This window comes from Trichomycterus rosablanca, chromosome 2, assembly GCF_030014385.1.
Source record: "Trichomycterus rosablanca isolate fTriRos1 chromosome 2, fTriRos1.hap1, whole genome shotgun sequence".
Taxonomy (NCBI): domain Eukaryota; kingdom Metazoa; phylum Chordata; class Actinopteri; order Siluriformes; family Trichomycteridae; genus Trichomycterus; species Trichomycterus rosablanca.
Window position 1 is genome coordinate 49,148,717 of NC_085989.1, and position 22,829 is coordinate 49,171,545.

A 22,829-nucleotide genomic window follows, 5' to 3' on the forward strand; every position below is an offset into this window, starting at 1 on the left:
AAATCCCATTGCTGATTTTCTGTCTGATTTGTCTGAAGTTTTGACGTCTGTGTGTGGTCAAACTTCGTCTGTAGTTTTGCTGGGTGACTTCAATATTCACCTAGACTCCAAAACCTCAAACTCTACTGAATTTCTGTCATTAATTAACTGCTTTGATTTTCAACAATATGTAACTTTTCCTACTCATAAACATGGTCACATCCTGGACCTTATCTGTTCCACTACTAATAATATCAGTAATCTTCAAGGACACAACATTGGTGTTTCGGATCATTTGTTTATAACTTCGAGTCTCTCACTGCCTGCCCTCGCTCATTCATCTAAGACTGTAATCACCTATCGGGACCTCTCCGCTGTTAACCCATTGTCCTTCTCTGCTACCCTACTATCCTCGAACTTTGTCTCTGTCACGTCTCAGCACTCTGTTAATCAGGCTGTGAATATATATAATCAGGCTCTCACAAATACTTTTAAGGTCCTTGCTCCTGTTAAAACTAGGGTTGTCCCCTCCTCTCACTCCTCTCCCTGGTATACTCCTGAGCTTCGAACCTTAAAAACCCAGGGCCGACGGCTTGAACGTCTGTTTAAAAAAACGTCGCTGCAGGTTCATGCCTTGGCGCTCGCGGACCACTTGGCCAATTATAAAGCAGCTTTAAATGCTGCTCGATCTAGCTACCTTACTTCTGAGTTCAAAAAAGCTGGCAATAACTCGTCTAGACTTTTTTCTATTGTTAATAAGATTCTGTGTCCCCCATCTAACTCTGTCACTGCGTCGTCGGATCTCTGTAACTCTTTTCTCACTTTCTTTCAAGATAAAGTGTCGGGCATATATAGTGAACTTTCCACTTCGGAATCTATCTCCACTATATCTGGTTCTTACATTTCTCTATCCTATTGCTCATTTCCGTGCTTCTCCACTGTTGATGCTGGTACCATTGAGAGAATTATATCTACATCGAAATCTGCCACCTCTTTCCTTGACCCTGCTCCTACTGCCCTTCTCAAACTCTGCTGTGCTACTTTATCTGTTCCCATCTCCCACATTGTCAATCTTTCACTTAGCTCTGGATTGGTTCCTGATGGCTTGAAACTTGCTGCTGTCACCCCTGTCATTAAGAAACCCGGTTTAGACCAGTCCATTCTCAGCAATTTTAGACCCATTTCCAACCTTCCATTCCTCGCTAAAATTCTAGAAAGAGTTGTAGCCTCCCAGCTAACAGGTAATATTGTGACAGCTGTACTGCCAATCAAGCTCATTAAACTGAACTGACTAGATCTTATCTTGCACAGTGTGTTAATCCTCACTCATTTATCAGTGAACACTGGTTACAGAACACTGTTGGCTTTATATTATAATTGGAGCCGAATTCTCCTCACACAACTGACACTGAGGCACTCAAATTACTGGACTAGTGATTAGAAGGTTGCAGTTAAATCACCACTATAGTTAAGTTGCCACTGTTGGGCCCCAAGTAGGGCTCTTAACCCTTAATTGCTTGCCTGGTATTCAAATCTGGTTAGTGGAGGTCCTGTGGAGTCCTTTTTGATTGATAAAGTGCAACAAATATGCAATCAGTAATTGTATTATAAATTAATTAGTAAATGTATGCATCAGATATGTGCTCAAGTTCTCTGATTAGCGAAAATATCCAGACTAATGTCCATTAGGTTATACTAAATGAATAACTGAAGTTTGAGAGAAAAGCCATGACTGAACTTGTCCCACATCCTAACACTGATGAGCCATAACATTAGGATCACTCCCTTAAAATGTGCATTACAATGCTTATTTCACAATAATTGTGAATTCCATGGCCATGGTTCTATTAAATGTTGGTTGTTGGTGACCTCATAGGTCATTTCTTAAATGCAGCAGATCTGATCAGCATAAACACCTGAATGACTTTTATAAGGATCAAATTGTTACAGCTAGATGACTTGGTTGAAGTAGCTCCAAAACAACAAGGGGCGTCACATGTAACTGTATTGAGTACCCACCAACATTGGTCCAAGGAGAGACAGGCCATGAACCACAGGCATGTTGTGGGGTGGCCACGACTAATTGATGCCAGAGGACATCTGCTGTGTATGAGGCTGTTGCAGGTTAGTCAATGTGGCCACACTAACTTCTGTCCACCATTAAAAACATCTACAATGAGCATGTAGGCATCAGAACTCTACAGTGCAATGTAAGAAGGTCGACTAGTCCGATAAATCCTGTTCTGTCCAGTATCATATGGATGGTTGGGCATGTGTGCACTGTTTACCTGCATCAGGGTGCACTGTAGGATATTCCATCTTGCTAAATAGACAGAATATTATGTGTGTTTAATGCTAAGGCTGAACAGTGTATATATTTATTATTCCATCGTAAAAAAAATCTGAGCTTTCAAGACCTCCCTGTTTCCTCCAAAGCTCCTACACTTTCATGTTTTGTTTATTTAAAATAAAGAAATAAAACATAAACAAATAAATAAAGAGACAGGGTGGCTGCCCAGCACAAGGCAGAAGGCACCCTGAACTCCAGCCATAAATTTTCAGTGTTCCCCTCCCTCCCTCTACAGTCTCAGTCTCCATTCACTATTATTAAGATGTGGCCTGCACTGCAAATATGGAAATGAACCCTCAACTCTCCCTTTGTGGCTACAACCGCCACCAGTCTTATATACATTTTGGAGTGTGTCTGTGAGAATTTGTGTGCATTTAATAAAAAGAGCATCTGTATGGTCAGACACTGATTTGTTTTTGGACAGCAAGCCCTGGTTCACAACTAATCTTTCCATTCATCCTTCAGAAGTGTTTAGTTCTTTATGGAGCTTGTTTGTGTACAGGAGCACAGTCATGCTGGAACAAGAAAGGACATGTGTAAATCTCAGAGAGATGATCTTACCCCTGTATCTTCAGTTTACAGTCAGGATTCTCCAGTACAGCAGAGAGAAGCTTCACTCCTGCAGCTCCTAGATTATTATGAGACAGATCCAGCTCTCTCAGGTGTGAGGGGTTTGATCTCAGAGCTGAAGCCAGAGCAGCACAACCTTCATCTGATACACCACAAATATACAACCTGCAGAGAGAACAATGCTTTTACATTTAACTAACAGTTTAATTTTCAATGCACAATTGCATACCTCAGGACTCGTCTCATTTCTTACTGAGGAGCAGATCATGTGTGAACCTCAGAGAGATGATCTTACCTCAGTATCTCCAGTTTACAGAGAGGGTTCTCCAGTACAGCAGAGAGACGCTTCACTCCTGAATCTCCTAGTTTATTCTGAGACAGATTCAGCTCTCTCAGGTGTGAGGGGTTTGATCTCAGAGCTGAAGCCAGAGCAGCACAACCTTCATCTGATACATCACAATCAACCAACCTGCAGAGAGAACAATGATAACACTCTTCACTCTCTCAGTTCAGCTCACACAGTTTATTTATTCATTCATTTATTCATGGTAAGTGCTTCATCCTGGTCCTGATCCATGGAATATGATGTTCACAGAGGACATGTGATTTGTAGTGAGAGTAAGGAGCAGAAGACAGTGTGGAGGGTGGTGTGAATAGCGTAGTGCAGGGGTGTCAAACTCATTTTCACAGAGGGCCACATCTGCATCATGGTGGCCCTCTGCAGTGATTGCAGTCTGGCTTTTAAGTATTGTACAATGTGTTGTTTTTTTCTTGGAGGCTATTTTTTGTGTCTGGTGTCAAAATGTCACATTTATACTGTATATTGATAATGTATATCATTTATAATCATCTAGTGGTGGGATGGGGTCACTTGCCAGGTCACAAAATCGGCATGCATTGTGGGAGATGCAGTTTATGTACGATTTTACAGTGTATTTTAAGACGATTGTTCTGCCCTCGCCAAGTGTTTTTTCCCTTTCTCAGCTAAACAGACGCTGCTGACTAAAACGTAAAGCTAAAACGTAAAAGTGACATGGCTTCTTAGCGAAGGTCAAAGTAAGTGGCCATGACTACAATGTCAACGGTTGCTGCTTAAATGCTCAGGTGTCCCATTAAATTATGAGTACGGCTCTGTAACTACTTGAACCATAACAACAATCATACGCCTTTTAAGCTGTCACAGACTACATAAGATAACGTGGAAGGCCGGATTTTGCTGGCAGGCTTTGAGTTTCACACGTGGCGTAGTGTGTCAAAAGTGATTTGTGATAGGAGGGTATCTGCCAGTAGTGACACCTGCTGGTATGTTGGATGGCTTGGCGGTGGCGGCACTGACTAAATGGATGAGAGTTATATCACTAGAAAGGTGTTGAAGATGGAGCCGTTAGGTAAAAGGAGAAGAAAAAGGCCAAATAAGGTTTCTGGATGCTGTGAGGGTGTAGATAGCTGAATATGGGATTCTGTGAAAAGACCTTTAATAACCAGTTCATGCTCAAAAACCCTCCAATGTACCAGAATTAAAATAAGTCTGCAAAGAGAAAGGTCCTTCACGGTGATTTAAGTCTTATCACATCATCACAAACTTTGATTGAAATTGTTACTGCCAAAAGTGGCAAAACCAGTTATCAGATTTATAGTTTTGTAGGAATGTTATTTTTTTACATTAGTAATACAGATTCTGTCGTCCAGTTATAAACCATGTTGTACTTACATATTTATTTTACTGTGTCACTTTAATCTGATACTTTACATTTTATACTTTATTGTTAAATAACAATATAATCATATTAATCTGCTCTAATAGCAAACTGTTTCTTATTAACTGTTTTATAATATTTCAGAACATTTTTTATTATTATACTGGATCTGTGTAAATAATGTGAGATGTTTTTCTTGTTGTATGTGTGATCACCACCTGCACTTTTACTTATAGATTATATACTTTATATTGTAAATTTGTACTTTATTTTGTATGTAAATGTGTTATTTCTAATGTTGCAAAAGAATTTAATTGTATTTAGATGCTCACAAGACAGATTGGATTTATCATCCCTTATTAGGAGCTTCATTAGAGACACAGCAGAACAACAATTCCAGGTAAGACATGAGATTATTAATAACACTGCTGATGTGCAGTTAGGGTTCGATTATTCAGCTTCTGTAACAGCAGGTAGAATCAAATTCAGAGCTTTGATGCTAATATTACTGCCACACAGTTAGTGTTTATTATGGTGTGTGTGTGTGTTATTTATGTTACATTCAATCTATACAATAAAAAAACATAATTTAATAAAGTGTAAATGTAATTTTGCTATATTATGATGATTACAAATAATTACATTGTCACATTTACTCTCCTACTTAAAACATCTTCCTGCAGGTCTGAATCAATAAGTTCATAAATAAAATCATTGTAGATAAAGACTCTGGTGTCAGAACCAGTAAACAGTGTGGAGATTATTGTTATGCTGATATGGGATTAGATTTTGGGTATCTGCTTTTATTCTAACAAAAACATTATTACTGTATACAGAATATATTATATCAAACAAGTGTAATAACTAAATAAATTAATCTAATGTATGTATAAATTACACGAAAATGGGCACAAACAGCTCAGTACATTTAATCCAAAGTGATGAATAAATAATGAAGAGTGAAGATCTTCAGGATCTTGATGCTGGATTTAAATCCTCTGTTTCAGTCTCACTATTAGAGAATATTTCTTACTGAGGAGCAGATCATGTTTGAATCTCAGAGAGCTGATCTTACCACAGTATCTCCAGTTTACAGTCAGGATTCTCCAGTACAGCAGAGAGAAGCTTCACTCCTGAATCTCCTAGTTTATTCTGAGACAGATTGAGATCTCTCAGGTGTGAGGGGTTTGATCTCAGAGCTGAAGCCAGAGCAGCACAACCTTCATCTGATACACCACAATCAACCAACCTGCAGAGAGAACAGTTTATTCATTCATTCATTCACTGAAAACGCTTTATCCTGCTTCTGATCAACCACAAAACAGAGTTTAATTTAGAATACAATTAATCCATTCATTTATTGAAAAAGCTACATTAGCATCAAGGGGCACACAACTACATTAAGAACAGTTTCTTTTAACAGAATTCTTCAAAACAGAGTCTAACAGAAAACACACTTTCATTCTGACAAAAACATTATTACTGTACAAAGAAGAAACTTTCACACAAACAAGTGTGGAATTAAATCTTTTGTTTATTTATGTGGTCGACTGTGGAGTCTGATTCTGGAAAAGTTTCTTTTCTTATATCTTCCAAGTTGGTGTGACCAAGAATGTTTATAAGAGTAATATTAGTTCCACTAATACAGGATCTTGATGCTGAATCTAAATCTTCTGTTTCAGTCTCACTATTAGATAATACAGTGCTGTGAAAAAGTATTTCTTTCAGTTTTTGCACATTTGTCACACTTAAATGTTTCAGATTATCAAACAAATTTGAATATCAGACAAAGATAACCTGAGTAAATACAAAAAGCCGTTTTTAAATGAAGAAGGACATTTTCAAGGAAAAAAAAGCTATCCCAACCAACCTGGCCCTATGTGAAAAACACCCAGGCCTAATTACTGCCAGACCTGTAAAATCAAGAAATCACTTAAATAGAACTTGTCTGACAACATGAAGAAGGGGAAAAGATCTCAAAAAGCAACACATTATGCCCCGATCTGAAGAAATTTAGGGATAGATGAGAAACAAAGTCATTGACATCTATCAGTCTGGAAAGGTTACAAAGCCATTTCTAAGGCTTCAGGACTCCAGCGAACCACAGTGAGAGCTATTATCCACAAATGCATCGACAACTCATCCAGGAAGTCAGAAAAAAGAACCCAGAACAACATCTAAAGCACTGCAGGCTTCACTTGCCTCAGTTAAGGTCAGTGTTTATGATTCAACAATAAGAGACCGGACAAAAATGGTATCCATGGGAGAGTTCCAAGGCGAAAACCACTGCTGACCAAAAAGAACACGAAGGCCCGTTTCACATTTGCCAAAAAAAACATCTTGATAATGCCCAAGACTTTTGGGAAAATATTCTGTGGACTAAAGAGACAAAAGTGGAACTTTTTGGAAGGTGTGCGTCCCGTTACATCTGGTGTAAAACTAACACAGCATTTCAGAAAAAGAACATCATACCAACAGTCAAACATGGTGGTGGTAGTGTGATTGTCTGGGCTGCTTTGCTGCTTCAGGACCTGGACGACTTGCTGTAATTGATGGAACCATGAATTCTGCTCTCTAGCAGAAAATCCTGAAGGAGAATGTCTGACCATCAGTTTGTGACCTTAAGCTCAAGCGTACTTGGGTTCTGCAGCAGGAAAATAATCAGAAGCACACTGGCAAGTCAACCTCCAAATGGCTGGAAAAAAAATAAAAAATGAAGGTTTTGGAGTGGCCTAGTCAAAGTCCGGACGAATCCGAATGAGATGCTGTGGCATGACCTTAAACAGATCGTTGATGCTTGAAAACCCTCCAATGTGGCTGAATTAAAACAATTCTGCAAAGAAGAGTGGAACAAAATTTCTCCACAGAGATGTGAAAGACTCATCGCCAGTTATCGTAGCATAGCATAGCTCTTAGCTTGCTGCTAACTGCTCCTTGATGGTGTGTGTGGTTGTGTTCCTTTAGCTAGCTTTCAATTATGAACTTTTCCAGCTTTCTTCTCCTGTGTACTGTAATTTTTGGTCTAATTGGGACTATGAATGCTATTTGTGGCCCCTCGCGTGGCGTGGATAATGCCAAATCCCCTTGTCTACACTATACTTCTGCTGATCTGCGTGACCTAAGAACTTTTTATCATCTTGACTCGGTGACTTACAACCTCTGTCGTAATGCTGGCATCTCTCGTCGTCCACGGTATGTTCATCGTGGTCGCAGGAGTCAGCGTTATGCCCATCATCCTTCTCATCCTATTCTCATCTATCAAGCATCAGCCTTAGCAATCCCGGTCATCTGGTCTACTGATCGTCGTCCCTGGAAGCGTTCTACCTGGCATCCTCGCGGCGCTGATCCTGGCGTACTACGTGCGATTTCTCGTACCAACAGCCCACCTGCTCTGACTCGGTCTTCTCATAATCGCTTGCTCACCATGGCACTATTTAACTGTCGCTCACTCACTGACAAGGCTGCTCTACTCAGTGATCACATTATTCATAATAACATTGACCTTCTTTTTCTGACTGAAACCTGGCAACAGCCTAATGATTATATCCATCTGAACACTGCTGCTCCGGCGGGATTTAAGCATCTTTCGTCCCCTAGGTCCTCTGGGAGAGGTGGCGGCTTGGCTGTGCTCTTCTCCCAGGCTATCAATCTCTGTATCTGTAACTCCCCTAAGGTTTCTTCTTTTGAATACATGGTGGTTAAGATCTTGTGCCCTAGTCCTACTCTCTTTTTACTCCTCTACCGGCCACCTAAAAATCCCATTGCTGATTTTCTGTCTGATTTGTCTGAAGTTTTGACGTCTGTGTGTGGTCAAACTTCGTCTGTAGTTTTGCTGGGTGACTTCAATATTCACCTAGACTCCAAAACCTCAAACTCTACTGAATTTCTGTCATTAATTAACTGCTTTGATTTTCAACAATATGTAACTTTTCCTACTCATAAACATGGTCACATCCTGGACCTTATCTGTTCCACTACTAATAATATCAGTAATCTTCAAGGACACAACATTGGTGTTTCGGATCATTTGTTTATAACTTCGAGTCTCTCACTGCCTGCCCTCGCTCATTCATCGAAGACTGTAATCACCTATCGGGACCTCTCCGCTGTTAACCCATTGTCCTTCTCTGCTACCCTACTATCCTCGAACTTTGTCTCTGTCACGTCTCAGCACTCTGTTAATCAGGCTGTGAATATATATAATCAGGCTCTCACAAATACTTTTAAGGTCCTTGCTCCTGTTAAAACTAGGGTTGTCCCCTCCTCTCACTCCTCTCCCTGGTATACTCCTGAGCTTCGAACCTTAAAAACCCAGGGCCGACGGCTTGAACGTCTGTTTAAAAAAACGTCGCTGCAGGTTCATGCCTTGGCGCTCGCGGACCACTTGGCCAATTATAAAGCAGCTTTAAATGCTGCTCGATCTAGCTACCTTACTTCTGAGTTCAAAAAAGCTGGCAATAACTCGTCTAGACTTTTTTCTATTGTTAATAAGATTCTGTGTCCCCCATCTAACTCTGTCACTGCGTCGTCGGATCTCTGTAACTCTTTTCTCACTTTCTTTCAAGATAAAGTGTCGGGCATATATAGTGAACTTTCCACTTCGGAATCTATCTCCACTATATCTGGTTCTTACATTTCTCTATCCTATTGCTCATTTCCGTGCTTCTCCACTGTTGATGCTGGTACCATTGAGAGAATTATATCTACATCGAAATCTGCCACCTCTTTCCTTGACCCTGCTCCTACTGCCCTTCTCAAACTCTGCTGTGCTACTTTATCTGTTCCCATCTCCCACATTGTCAATCTTTCACTTAGCTCTGGATTGGTTCCTGATGGCTTGAAACTTGCTGCTGTCACCCCTGTCATTAAGAAACCCGGTTTAGACCAGTCCATTCTCAGCAATTTTAGACCCATTTCCAACCTTCCATTCCTCGCTAAAATTCTAGAAAGAGTTGTAGCCTCCCAGCTGCTCGACTACCTTGATGCTAATAATTTATCTGAAATCTTTCAGTCAGGTTTCCGTTCTAAACATAGTACTGAAACTGCCCTAATTTGTGTTATAAATTATCTTCTTCTTGCCTCTGACAACGGTCTTGTCTCTATCCTCCTCCTACTTGATCTCTCATCAGCATTCGACACAATTAATCATAACATTCTCTTGGCACGCCTGTCTGAGATTGGTCTCATGGACACGGCTCTCTCCTGGTTTAAATCATATCTCACCGGCAGGTGTCAATTTGTTCGTATTGGTCACCACTCATCTGCTACCGTTCCGGTTCCGCAAGGTGTTCCTCAAGGATCGGTCCTTGGACCCCTCCTCTTCACCATCTACATGCTCCCTCTTGGCCCCCTTGTACGCCAGTTTGGTCTGAGCTTTCATTGCTATGCTGACGATACTCAACTATATATTAGCTTCAAACCCTCTGACCCTGTGCCTCCCCCCTCGCTTACCAGTTGCATACAAAAGTTACATTCCTGGCTTCATAATAATTACTTAATGCTTAATGCTCTGAAAACTGAGTTTCTTTTTATTGGTCCGAAATCTGCTGTCTCTACTCTCTCTGATGTGACTTTTAATATTGGTTCCACTGCCATCTGTCCCTCAAATTGTGCTCGTAATCTTGGTGTCCTTTTCGATTCTCACCTTTCCTTTGACTCCCACTTAGCATCGGTCTCCAAATCTGCCTATTTTCACTTGCGCAATATCTCTCGCCTTCGTCCTTTGCTTTCACAAGACTCTGCTGAGACTCTGGTCCATGCTCTAGTCACCTCCCGGCTTGACTACTGCAATTCAATTTTATATGGGCTTCCTGCCAAAACCCTCCGCCCTCTCCAACGTATCCAAAATACTGCTGCTCGGATCCTTACATTTTCCCAAAAATATGACCATATTACACCTGTACTGGCTAAGCTGCACTGGTTACCTATCTCTTTGAGAATTAAATATAAATTACTTATACTTACATTTAAAGCGCTACATGGCCTGGCCCCGGTATATTTAGCTGACTTACTAACGTATCACTCTTCCTGTCGCAGTCTTAGGTCCTCTGACTCTGACTTATTGGCTGTACCCAGGTTCAAGCGGGCTTCTATGGGTGGCCGTTCATTCACCTGTGCTGCCCCTCGCCTCTGGAATTCCCTTCCTCCGGCTCTCCGCTCTGCGTCTTCCCTCACTATTTTCAAATCTTTGCTTAAAACACTTCTCTTTACTGAGCATTTTTCATAGTTTTTGTATTGTATTGTAAAGTATTGTATTGTATTGTATTGTAAAATGTTGTAAAGCGTCCTTGAGCATTGAGAAAGGCGCTATATAAGTTTAACTTATTATTATTATTATTATTATTATCACAAACGCTTGGCTGCAGTTGTTGCTGCCGAGGGTAGCACTATCAGTTATTAGGTTTAGGGGGCAATTACTTTTTCACATAGGGTCAGGTTAGTTTTGATAACTTTTTTTCCCTTAATAAATGAAATCATCATTGAAAAACTGCAATTTGTATTCACTCAGGTTATCTTTGTCTGATGTTAAAATTTGTTTGATCATCTGGAAAACGTAAGTATGACAAAAAAACAAAAGAAATCTGTAAGGAGGCAAATACTTTTTCACAGCACTGTATTTCTTACTGAGGAGCAGATCATGTTTGAATCTCAGAAAAATGATCTTACCTCAGTATCTCCAGTTTACAGTGAGGATTCTCCAGTACAGCAAAGAGACGCTTCACTCCTGAACCTCCTAGTTTATTCTGAGACAGATTCAGATCTCTCAGGTGTGAGGGGTTTAATCTCAGAGCTGAAGCCAGAGCAGCACAACCTTCATCTGATACACCACAATCAACCAACCTACAGAGAGAACAATGATAAACTATTCACTCTCTCAGTTCAGCTCACACAGTTTATTCATTCATTCAAAGTAAGTGCTTTATCCTGATTCATCCTTCAAACAGAGTTTAATTTAGAACTCACAACTAATCCATTAATTTATTGAAAAAGCTACATTAGCATCAAGATGCACACAACTACATTAAGAACAGCTTCTTTAACAGGATCCTTCACAACAGAGACTAACAGAAAACTCACACTTTCATTCTGACAAAAACATTATTACTGTACAAAGAAGAAACTTTCACACAAACAAGTGTGGAATTAAATCTTTTGTTTATTTATGTGTTTTTTTTCTTCCAAGCTAGTGTGAGCAGGAATGTTATTATGAGTAATATTAGCTCCACTAATACAGAATCTTGATGCTTAATCTAAATCTTCTGTTTCAGTCTCACTATTAGAGATTATTTCTTACTGAGGAGCAGATCAGATCATGTGTGAATCTCAAAGAGATGATCTTACCTCAGTATCTCCAGTTTACAGTGAGGATTCTCCAGTACAGCAGATAGAAGCTTCACTCCTGAATCTCCTAGTTTATTATGCGACAGATCCAGATATCTCAGGTGTGAGGGGTTTGATCTCAGAGCTGAAGCCAGAGCAGCACAACCTTCATCTGATACACCACAATCAACCAACCTGCAGAGAGAACAATGATAAACTCTTCACTCTCTCAGTTCAGCTCACACAGTTCGTTCATTCATTCATTCATTCATTCATTCAAAGTAAGTGCTTTATCCTGGTTCTGATTCATCCTTCAAACAGAGTTTAATTTAGAACTCACAACTAATTCATTCATTTATTGAAAAAGCTACATTAGCATCAAGATGCACACAACTACATTAAGAACAGCTTCTTTAACAGGATCCTTCACAACAGAGACTAACAGAAAACACACTTTCATTCTGACAAAAACATTATTACTGTACAAAGAAGAAACTTTCACACAAACAAGTGTGGAATTAAATCTTTTGTTTATTTATGTGTTTTTTTTCTTCCAAGCTAGTGTGAGCAGGAATGTTATTATGAGTAATATTAGCTCCACTAATACAGGATCTTGATGCTTAATCTAAATCCTCTGTTTCAGTCTCACTATTAGAGAATATTTCTTACTGAGGAGCAGATCATGAGTGAATCTCAGAGAGATGATCTTACCTCAGTTTCTCCAGTTTACAGTGAGGATTCTCCAGTACAGCAGAGAGACGCTTCACTCCTGAATCTCCTAGTTTATTATGAGACAGATTGAGATCTCTCAGGTGTGAGGGGTTTGATCTCAGAGCTGAAGCCAGAGCAGCACAACCTTCATCTGATACACCACAATCATCCAACCTACAGAGAGAACAATGATAAACTCTTCACTCTCTCAGTTCAGTAAACACAGTTCATTCATTCTTTCATTCACTGTAGTGCTTTATCCTGGTCCTGATTCACCACAATACAATTTGTAAAATACTAATTTTAGAACACACAACAAAATCATTCATTCATCCATTTCCATTCCATTTTACATGAGCATCATGGTGCAAACCAACCACCTGAAGAACAGCTTCTTCCCACAGGCCGTCATGATTCTTAACCACAGAGACTAATAGAACACACACTTTCATTCTGATGAAAACATAACTATTGTATACAGAATAAACTATTTCATACAAACAAGTGTGGAATTTATTTTAATCTTTTGTTTATTTATGTGTCGACTGTGGAATCTGATTCTGAAAAATTTACAATATTAAAAAAAAATTCTGTTTTATCCTCTTAGCTGGTGTTACCAGTGCTGCTTATCTGGGTAATATTAGCTCCACAAAATGCACCTCAATAGATAAGCAATGTTAAAACATTACAACAGCGTCAGGAGAAGATTATGTTAACAACTTATACTAACTCAGTACATATAACAATAAAGCTAAATAATAAATAAAACTCAGATCATGTGTGAATCTCAGAGAGATGATCTTACCCCAGTTTCTCCAGTTTACAGTGAGGATTCTCCAGTCCAGCAGAGAGAAGCTTCACTCCTGAATCTCCTAGTTTATTATGCGATAGATCCAGATCTCTCAGGTGTGAGGGGTTTGATCTCAGTGCTGAAGCCAGAGCAGCACAACCTTCATCGGATACACCACAATTATTCAACCTGCAGATAGAACAATAATAAAATCTTCACTCTCTTAATTCAGCTCACACAGTTCATTCATTCTTTCTTTTACTCATTAATTAATTAATTAATTCATTTATTTAATCCTTAATTCATGAATGCTTCATCTTGGACTTGATCCACCTCAACACTTAAACCTCAACACTTAGTTTATGTAAAACACAGAACTAATTCATTCATTAATTTTCTGCAAATGTTACATGAGCATCATGGTGCACAACAACCACCTTAAGAACCATGACAGCCTGTGGGAAGAAGCTGTTTTTAACAGCAGACTAATAGAACACACACAAACACACTTAACTAACAGTTTCATTTTTGAGTTGTAGCTCTATGGACACTTTTTATAATAAAGGCCTATATGCAAAGAAACCATCATGGAAACATGAAGAACTGCCAAGTAAAGTCGATTGATGTCCTGGAGCTGGTAAAAGGTAAGTACAACACAGCTGTGCTTTTTCAACAGTGGTAGGTCATGACTTGAGTAAAGGTTTAAAGGACATCCTTCTACATATGACCTTTGATAAAAATCAGCTCATGACAGATGCATTGTGCAACTAGGTAAACATTTCTTTAGATGAATGGGATCAGATCTGAGTAATCTAATCTGCTTTATGTTACCAGACTGGCTCTATTTTAACTTTTTGATTTAATAGCTAAATGAGTAAATACTTGTTTATACAAGTATAGAAATGGCTGGCAGCATTTTTCCTTTAATTTGTTTGTTTTTGTTTTCAAATTTGTGACAAATATGCAAAAATACACATATGACTTTGGAAATAGGGAAAATTGGACACAGGAGAGTGACAAAGTGAATAAAACAACAGATCAGCTACAACCAGTTGCATACCCAAAACAGTAGGTGTACCTAATAATATGCTCAGCAACTGTAACTAGAGCACACATTTAAAGATCATATGTTTATTTAAGAGCTATGTGCGATACATCAGTGTTTGTACTTTTAGTTTCTACATTTCTAATGTTGTAACAGTGTAAAATAGATAATAAGCTTTTACTTACTCAGCTTTTCTGGATGCTGCAACTACAGGACGGAGCTCCAGAAGAACCTGATTTGAGTTTATGTTTATGCAGTATTTGCTCAGGACAAATTCATCTTGTTCCTGCTCTGATGTCAGTAACACGAACACTAGAGCTGACCACTGTGATGTAGAGAGTTTACTTTCTCCTAAATTTCCAGATTTCAGGTAGTGCTGAACCTCCTCCACTAGTGAATGATCTCCCAATTCATTCAGACAGTGGAACAGATTGATGGATTTCTCTGCAGTTGTGTTCTTATTGATCCTCTCCTTGATGTACTGAACTGTTTCCTCTTTGCTGTGGGAGCTACTTCCTGTCTGTGTCACTAATAAATGTAACAAAGTTTGATTGGACTCCAGTGAGAGACCCAGAAGAAAACGAAGGAAAAGATCCAGATGTCCATTTTTATTCTTTAATGCTTCATCCACTGCAGTCCTGTGCACGTCTGATAGTTTTTTTCTAAATAGGACATCGAGATAAGAAAGCTGCTCTTGTGTATTAATGTTTTGTTGCTCTTTCATGAACATCAGGTGCACATATAGAGCTGCAAGATGCTCCTGAATACTCAGATGAACAAAGCAGTACACTTTACTCTGGTTCAGTCCAAACTCCTCTCTGAAGATCTGTGTACACACACCTGTGTACACTGCTTCTCCTCTCACATCAATTCCACACTCTATCAGGTCTTCTTCATAGAAGATCAGGTTTCCTTTCATCAGCTGATTGAAAGCCAGTTTTCCCAGTTTGAGAATCATTTCTTCATCTGTATCCTTGTTCTTTGGGTATTTGTCTCTAATGATGTTGGTCTGAATGATGAGAAAGTGTGTGTACATCTGAGTCAGAGTTTTGGGGATCTCACCACCTTCAGCTTCATCCAACAATCTCTCAAGAACAGTAGCTGAAATCCAGCAGAACACTGGAATGTGACACATGATGTAGAGGCTTCGTAATGACTTCAGGTGGGTGATGACTCTGTTAGCCAGGCTCTGATCACTGATTCTCTTCATGAAGTACTCCTCCTTCTGTGGGTTACTAAACCCTCGTACCTCCGTCACTCGATCTACACACTCAGAGGGGATCTGATCAGCAGCTCCTGGTCGGGAGGTTATCCAGATGAGAGCAGATGGAAGCAGATTCCCTTTAATCAGGTTCACCAGCAGCACATTCAATGATGCTGATTCAGTTACATCACACAATCTGTCTGTGTTCAGAAAATCTAGAGAGAAACGACACTCATCCAAACCATCAAAAATAAACAGAACTTTCTGCATGCTGGACATTTCAGTTTCTTTCATCTCCTTAAAACTGAAGCTGAGAAGATCCATCATACTCAGTTTTTGCTCCTTCATTAAATTCAGCTCTCTGAAAGGAAGTGGAAATATAAAGTGAAGATCCTGGTTTGCTTTTCCTTCAGCCCAGTCCAGAATGAACTTATGTACAGAGACAGTTTTTCCAATACCAGCGACTCCCTTTGTCAGTACAGTTCTGATGGGTTTGTCTTTTTCAGATAAAGGTTTAAAGATGTCGTTACAGTCGATTGGTGTTTCCTCTGTTGTTGATCTCCTGGATGCTGCCTCGATCTGTCTCACCTCATGTTCATTATTGACGTCTCCAGTGTCTCCCTCTGTGATGTAGAGTTCTGTGTAGATCTCATTCAGTAATGTTGGGTTTTTCTGGTTTGATATCACGTCATTTAAACACTGAAACTTCTTTAATAAATGCAGTTTGAAGTTTTTCTGGAGTTCAGTTCCAGCAGATGCAGAATCCGACCTTTTTTTTAATGATGTAGAAAAAAATTTGGTTTGTAAATGACAATGGATTTATAGTTGTTTGCAGAAGTTTAAGCACCCCCGGTAAATGAAATGTTAATGATTTTTTATGTGAAACTATAAACTAACTGTCTTTGCAACAAATTATTTTAAATAACATTTTGTTCATGTTTATATACAGTCATTTTTTATTCTGTTTAACTTTAAAACAAAAAACGAGCAGTTGTGATTAATGACATGCAAATCCCCCAGAACTTTTAGTAATCGCTTTATTTGATTTGTTAGGCTTTGTTTAGCAAGTTAAGAATTGTTATCTGGTAACAAATATAAAACATTAAATTCATCCTCCAAAACCTTGTACTAACAACTTAACAACCACAAGCAACCATTCTCTAATCAGGTGATTAAAGATTCAAAAATAAAGCTGATTGATTAATACAAAGAAATGAAAGTTAAGAAAACTATGAAAGTCAAGATAGGATCTGGAGTCAAACTAGGTTTGAGAAATCTCTCATTTTATCTGGTGGCCAGAGCAAACACCCCATATGACCAAAAAGTAACTAAAGGAAGGTTCAGCTGGCATAGACTTGGTAATGCATTGTTCTACTGTGCAGATGAACAATGTGTGCTTGTGCAAGCATGATTTGCATAGGAGAATGATCAAAACTTTAATTGAAACTCATCAAGTAAATATCTAAAACATGTAAAAGAACATCTGGATAAGCCAGGTGCATTTTGGTGTTGTTGATAAATAATTCTGCTTCCACAATCAGTAAGTGTATGTTAAAAAAACTGAGCACAATTTGACTGGCAATGTTTAAATTATAATTTTGGCTTATGTGGCAGCTAGTGGCAAGAAAATATGGTACAGGTAGATGCAGGGATGGATTAGACAAAATATCAGTCATATGAAAGAATGTGATACATTTATTTAAGAAATTCAAGCTGAATATACAACTGTTAACTATTCACAGTGGATTCAAAAAGTATTCAGACACCTTGGATTTGATTATTTGATTTAAAATAAATGTAACTGCCAGTTTTACCAAAAGAATCTACACTTCACTGTAAGGTATTCACCAGGTGATGTGTAGTGCTTGTGATTTTTTTTTATCTCTTTTAGCGTGACTCTTGGGGTATTTATTACCTCCCTGACCAGAGTCTTAAAGAATGTGCCAAGCTTCTGAAAATTATCATGGGAACACTCATAACTTTAAATACTGTTTCATATTCTTGCCATGATCTATGTCTAGCCACAATTTAGTTATAATTATACATAGGAAGTTCACTGAACTTCGTGGCTTGTTTTTTATTCTTTTCAATGCAGTGTAAATTGAGAACCTGTACAGGTGTTTTCCTTTTCAAACTATGTCTAATCAATTTAAATCCCAACAACTGTACTTTGTTTGCATTCTAGATTAGCTTCAAGCTTAATTAAAACAATCAGGATGTATCCGACCACCTTCTTTAAGAGCCACTGGAAAGGGTATGACTGCATTTGTGAATAAAATATTTCCAGTCTTGATTAATAAAAATTTTTTTTTAGCAATTATTTTCGTTAAAAATGAAATCCACAATACAATAACATGCAAAAGAGCACAGGTCTGAATACTTTCTGAATTCACTAAATTCCAGCTTTAGGAATGACACTCCCTGTCTCTGTCCTAAACACTATCAAAAATCAAACAAAAAATGTTTAAATTAAGTAAAAATTTATCATTTAATTTGCAGAATTTTTTTTACAGAGTTCATGATCGCTGTGTTTACGTCTTTCTACTTTAAATAATATAATATAAAAGTAATAAAAAAGGTTAATCTGTGGTCATGGGTGCTTGAACTTCAGCATAAACATGAACATGTTGGTTTTGTACTTACTCTGTATCTGTAAGGACTTTCTTTTCTCTTTCTACTGAATTAAACAGAAAACTGTGAAAAAAAATATATGAAATTTTAGTATCATTTAAAAAAGTACAGGTGGTGAATAGAAAACACTGAAAACATCATGAAAAGGCAGATTGACTTTAAAGTGTAACAGCATCTATCAGATTTAAAAATAAATAACTGCACTAAAATAACTGCACTAAAATAAATAAACAACTACAATAATGTAACTGTGGGGAGCTGTTACCTGTGTACAAATAAATGATCTCCATTTCCAAAATTTATTGGACGAACCGCAGAATCATCACTCTTCATGGAGTAACAGCTCGATGGTGGTGAGTCTGATCTTTTCTCCTGGATTTGACTAAACAACACAAACACAAATTCATTACATGCTCAGAATTATTTATTATTTCGTTTTAACAAAACAACGTTTAATAGTTTTTACTATTTATTTATGATCTACATTACTAAACAATTATAATAATGGTAGAAGTTATTCATGTTGTTTATTGTTGAGCTTTAGATGGAATGATGAGATCTTTATGCTGGACCAGTTTAGAATGAGCTGGTTGTTTAGGTTGGTGATCTTAGTGTTTTAAAAATAATTCATTCTATATAAATGAGTAAAATAAATTGTTTCAAATGGGACCAAGGATGGTTTAATTTGTAAGCTAATGAAAAATTTGGGCAGTCATCCACCACAAGGAGACCTAAAGTACTATAATTACATGCTCATAATTATTTGATTAGTTGTTTAAAAAGATTATTTTTGTGACATGGATGTCAACGACTAACTGATAAACATGAAAGAAAACATTGTTCGGTTATTGCTGCTGGTTAAAATGTCATTTAAATGAATCCTGAACAGCTACGGGTTTGATTTAAATTAAGAGAGGAGCAATAGAGCTCTAAGTGGTACAGAATCAGACTGATGAACAGTAACGCATCCTCACCCACCCAGTTCTGTTTACAGACGCTAGGGCAAGCCGTAGCCTAGTGATTAAGGCACAGGACTAGTAATTCAAAGGTTGCTGGTTCAAGCCCCACCACTGCTAGGTTGCTGCTGTTGGGCCCTTGAGCAAGGCCCTTAACCCTCAGTTGCTCAGACTGTATACTGTAACTGTAATGTAAGTCGCTTTGGATAAAGGCGTCTGCTAAATGCCGAAAATGTCAAAATGAAAATGTCAAATGTCAGACACATTATGAGAGAGCTACAGTCTAACCCAAACATAAAACAAGTTTCTATTCATTTATATTACAGTGGTAGCCTAGTGGGTAGAGCTTTGGGCTATCAACTGGAAGATATTTGGTTCAAATCCAGGCTCTGCTATGCAGCCACTGTTGGGTCCTTGAGCAAGACCCTTAACCCTGTCTGCTCCAGGGGCACCGAACGATGGCTGACACTGCGCTCTCTGACCCCGACTTCCAAACAAGCTGGGATATGTGAAGAAAGCATTTCATTGTACTGTACACATGTACAGTGGGGAAAATAATTATTTGATCCCCTGCTGATTTTGTAAGTCTACCCCCTTACAAAGACTTGAACAGTCTATAATTTTTATGGAAGGTTTATTTTAACAGAGAGAGAGACAGAATATCAACAAAAAATCCAGAAAAAAAACATTAAATAAAAGTTATAAATTAATTTGTATTTGATTAGGTGAAATAAGTATTTGATCCCCTAGCAAAATGTGACTTAGTACTTGGTGGAGAAACCCTTGCTGGCAAGCACAGAGGTCAGATGTTTCTTGTAGTTTGTCACCAGGTTTGTGCACATCTCAGGGGGGATTTTGGCCCACTACTCTTTACAGAATCTATCCGAATCCTGAAGGTTTCGAGGCTGTCGAAAGTCTGAGCTCCCTCCACAGATTTTCTAGGGGATTAAGGTCTGGAGACTGGCTAGGCCACTCTAGGATCTTAATGTGCTTCTTCTTAAGCCAGTCCTTTGTTGCCTTGGCCATATGTTTTGGGTCATTGTCATGCTGGAAGACCCATCCACGACCCATCTTCAGTGTTTTGGTTGAGGCCAGGAGGTTCTCATTCATGATTCTATGGTACATGGCCCCGTTCATCAGCCCCTCAATGCGATGAAGTCTTCCTGTACCCTTAGCAGAGAAACAGCCCCAAAGCAGAATGCTTCCACCTCCATGTTTGACAGTGGGGATGGTGTTCTTGGGGTCATATCCAGCATTTCTCTGCCTCCAAACAGGGCGAGTGGAGCTGATGCCAAAGAGCTAAATTTTGGTCTCATCTGACCATATCACATTCTCCCAAGTTTTCTATGAATCATTCAGGTTTTCATTGGCAAACTTCAGACTGGCCTGTACATGAGCCTTCTTGAGCAAAGGGACTTTGCGGGCACTGCAGGATCTCAATCCATTACTGCGAAGTGTGTTACTAATGGTTTTCTTGGTGACTGTGTTCCCAGCTCCCTTGAGATCATTGACAAGCTCCTCCCGTGTAATTCTGGGCTGACCTCACCTTTCTCAGAATCATTCTTACCCCACCAGGTGAGATCTTGCAAGGAGCTCCAGAGCGAGGGCGATTGACTGTGATCTTGTATTTCTTCCATTTTCGAATTATCACACCAACAGTGGTCTCTTTCTCACCAAGCTTCTTGCTGATGGTCTTGTAGCCCATTCCAGCCTTGTGCAGGTCTACAATCTTGTCCCTGACGTCCTTTGATAGCTTTTTGGTCTTGCCCATGGTGGTCGAGAGATTTGAATGGAAGAAACTGATTCTGTGACAGGTGTCTTTTATACAGGGACAGGACTAATTTGTGTGCCTCATGGGCACATAACGGGTCTGTGGGGGTCAGAATTCTTGCTGGTTGGTAGGGGCTCAAATACTTATTTTACTTAATCAAATACAAATTAATTTATAACCTTTATTTAATGTTTTTTTTCTGGATTTTTTGTTGATATTCTGTCTCTCTCTTTTAAAATAAACCTTCCAAAAAAATTATAGACTGTTCAAGTCTGTAAGGGGGTAAACTTACAAAATCAACAGGAGATCAAATAATTATTTTCCCCACTGTATATGTATACAGTATATGACAAATGAAGGATGTCTTCTTAAAAATATTATTTTAATCATAAAAAACTGAACAATTACACATGAACATTACAAACGGTGAAACTGTTTACTATCAGTTCTGAGTTTGACTGCATGTTAAATTCATTTACAGAAACGTTGGGACAGGTTGTAAAATGTGACAAAGATCTAATTTGTTAGTTCTCTTAAATCTTTAACTGATAAACAATGAAAGAAAAGATCATAATAAACAATATCATTATGATTAACAAGATTCATTATTCTATTTTATTGTGATTATTTACATTTTATAAAGTGTTCATTTGTACATTACCTATAAAACACTTGGATGTATAAAACAGAAGCTGCTACCTGCACTAAAATTAATAAACAACTACAATAATGTAACTGTGGGGAGCTGTTACCTGTGTATAAATGAATGACCTCCATTTCCAAAATTTATTGGACGAACCGCAGAATCATCACTCTTCATGGAGTAACAGCTCGATGGTGGTGAGTCTGATCTTTTCTCCTGGATTTCACTAAACAACACAAACACAAATTCATTACATGCTCAGAATTATTTGATTAGTCGATTCAAAAAGATTCTTTTTGTGACATGGATGTCAACAACTAACTGATAAACATGAAAGAAAACATTGTTCGGTTATTGCTGCTGGTTAAAATGTCATTTAAATGAATCCTGAACAGCTACGGGTTTGATTTAAATTAAGAGAGGAGCAACAGAGCTCTGAGTGGTACAGAATAAGACTGATGAACAGTAATTCACCCACCCAGTTCTGTTTACAGACACATTATGAGAGAGCTACAGTCAAACCCAAACATAAATGAGTTTCTATTCATTTATATTACAGTGGTAGCCTACTGGGTAGAGCTTTGGGCTATCAACTGGAAGATTGGTGGTTCAAATCCAGGCTCTGCTATGCAGCCACTGTTGGGTTCTTTAGCAAGACCCTTAACCCTGTCTGCTCCAGGGGCACCGAACGATGACTGACACTGCGCTCTCTGACCCCGACTTCCAAACAAGCTGGGATATGTGAAGAAATAATTTCATTGTACTGTACACCTGTATATGTATATATGACAAATGAAGGATGTCTTCTTAAAAATATTATTTTAATCATAAAAAACTGAACAATTACACATGAACATTACAAACGGTGAAACTGTTTACTATCAGTACTGAGTCTGACTGCACGTTAAATTAATTTACAGAAATGTTGGGACAGGTTGTAAAATGTGACAAAGATCTAATTTGTAAGTTCTCTTAAATCTTTAACTGATAAACAATGAAAGAAAAGATCATAATAAACTATCATTATGATTAATAAAATTCATTATTATTTTTTATTGTGATTATTTAAATTTGATAACGCGTTCATTTGTACATTACCTATAAAACACTTGGATGTATAAAACAGAAGCTGCTACCTGCACTAAAATTAATAAACAACTAC

At 38.4% G+C, this 22,829-nt stretch overlaps 1 pseudogene; it reads right to left on the reverse strand.

Moving 5' to 3' along the window:
- Positions 1-22,829, reverse strand: part of LOC134334779 (NACHT, LRR and PYD domains-containing protein 12-like) — a 37,032-nt pseudogene that overhangs the window by 7,972 nt on the left and 6,231 nt on the right.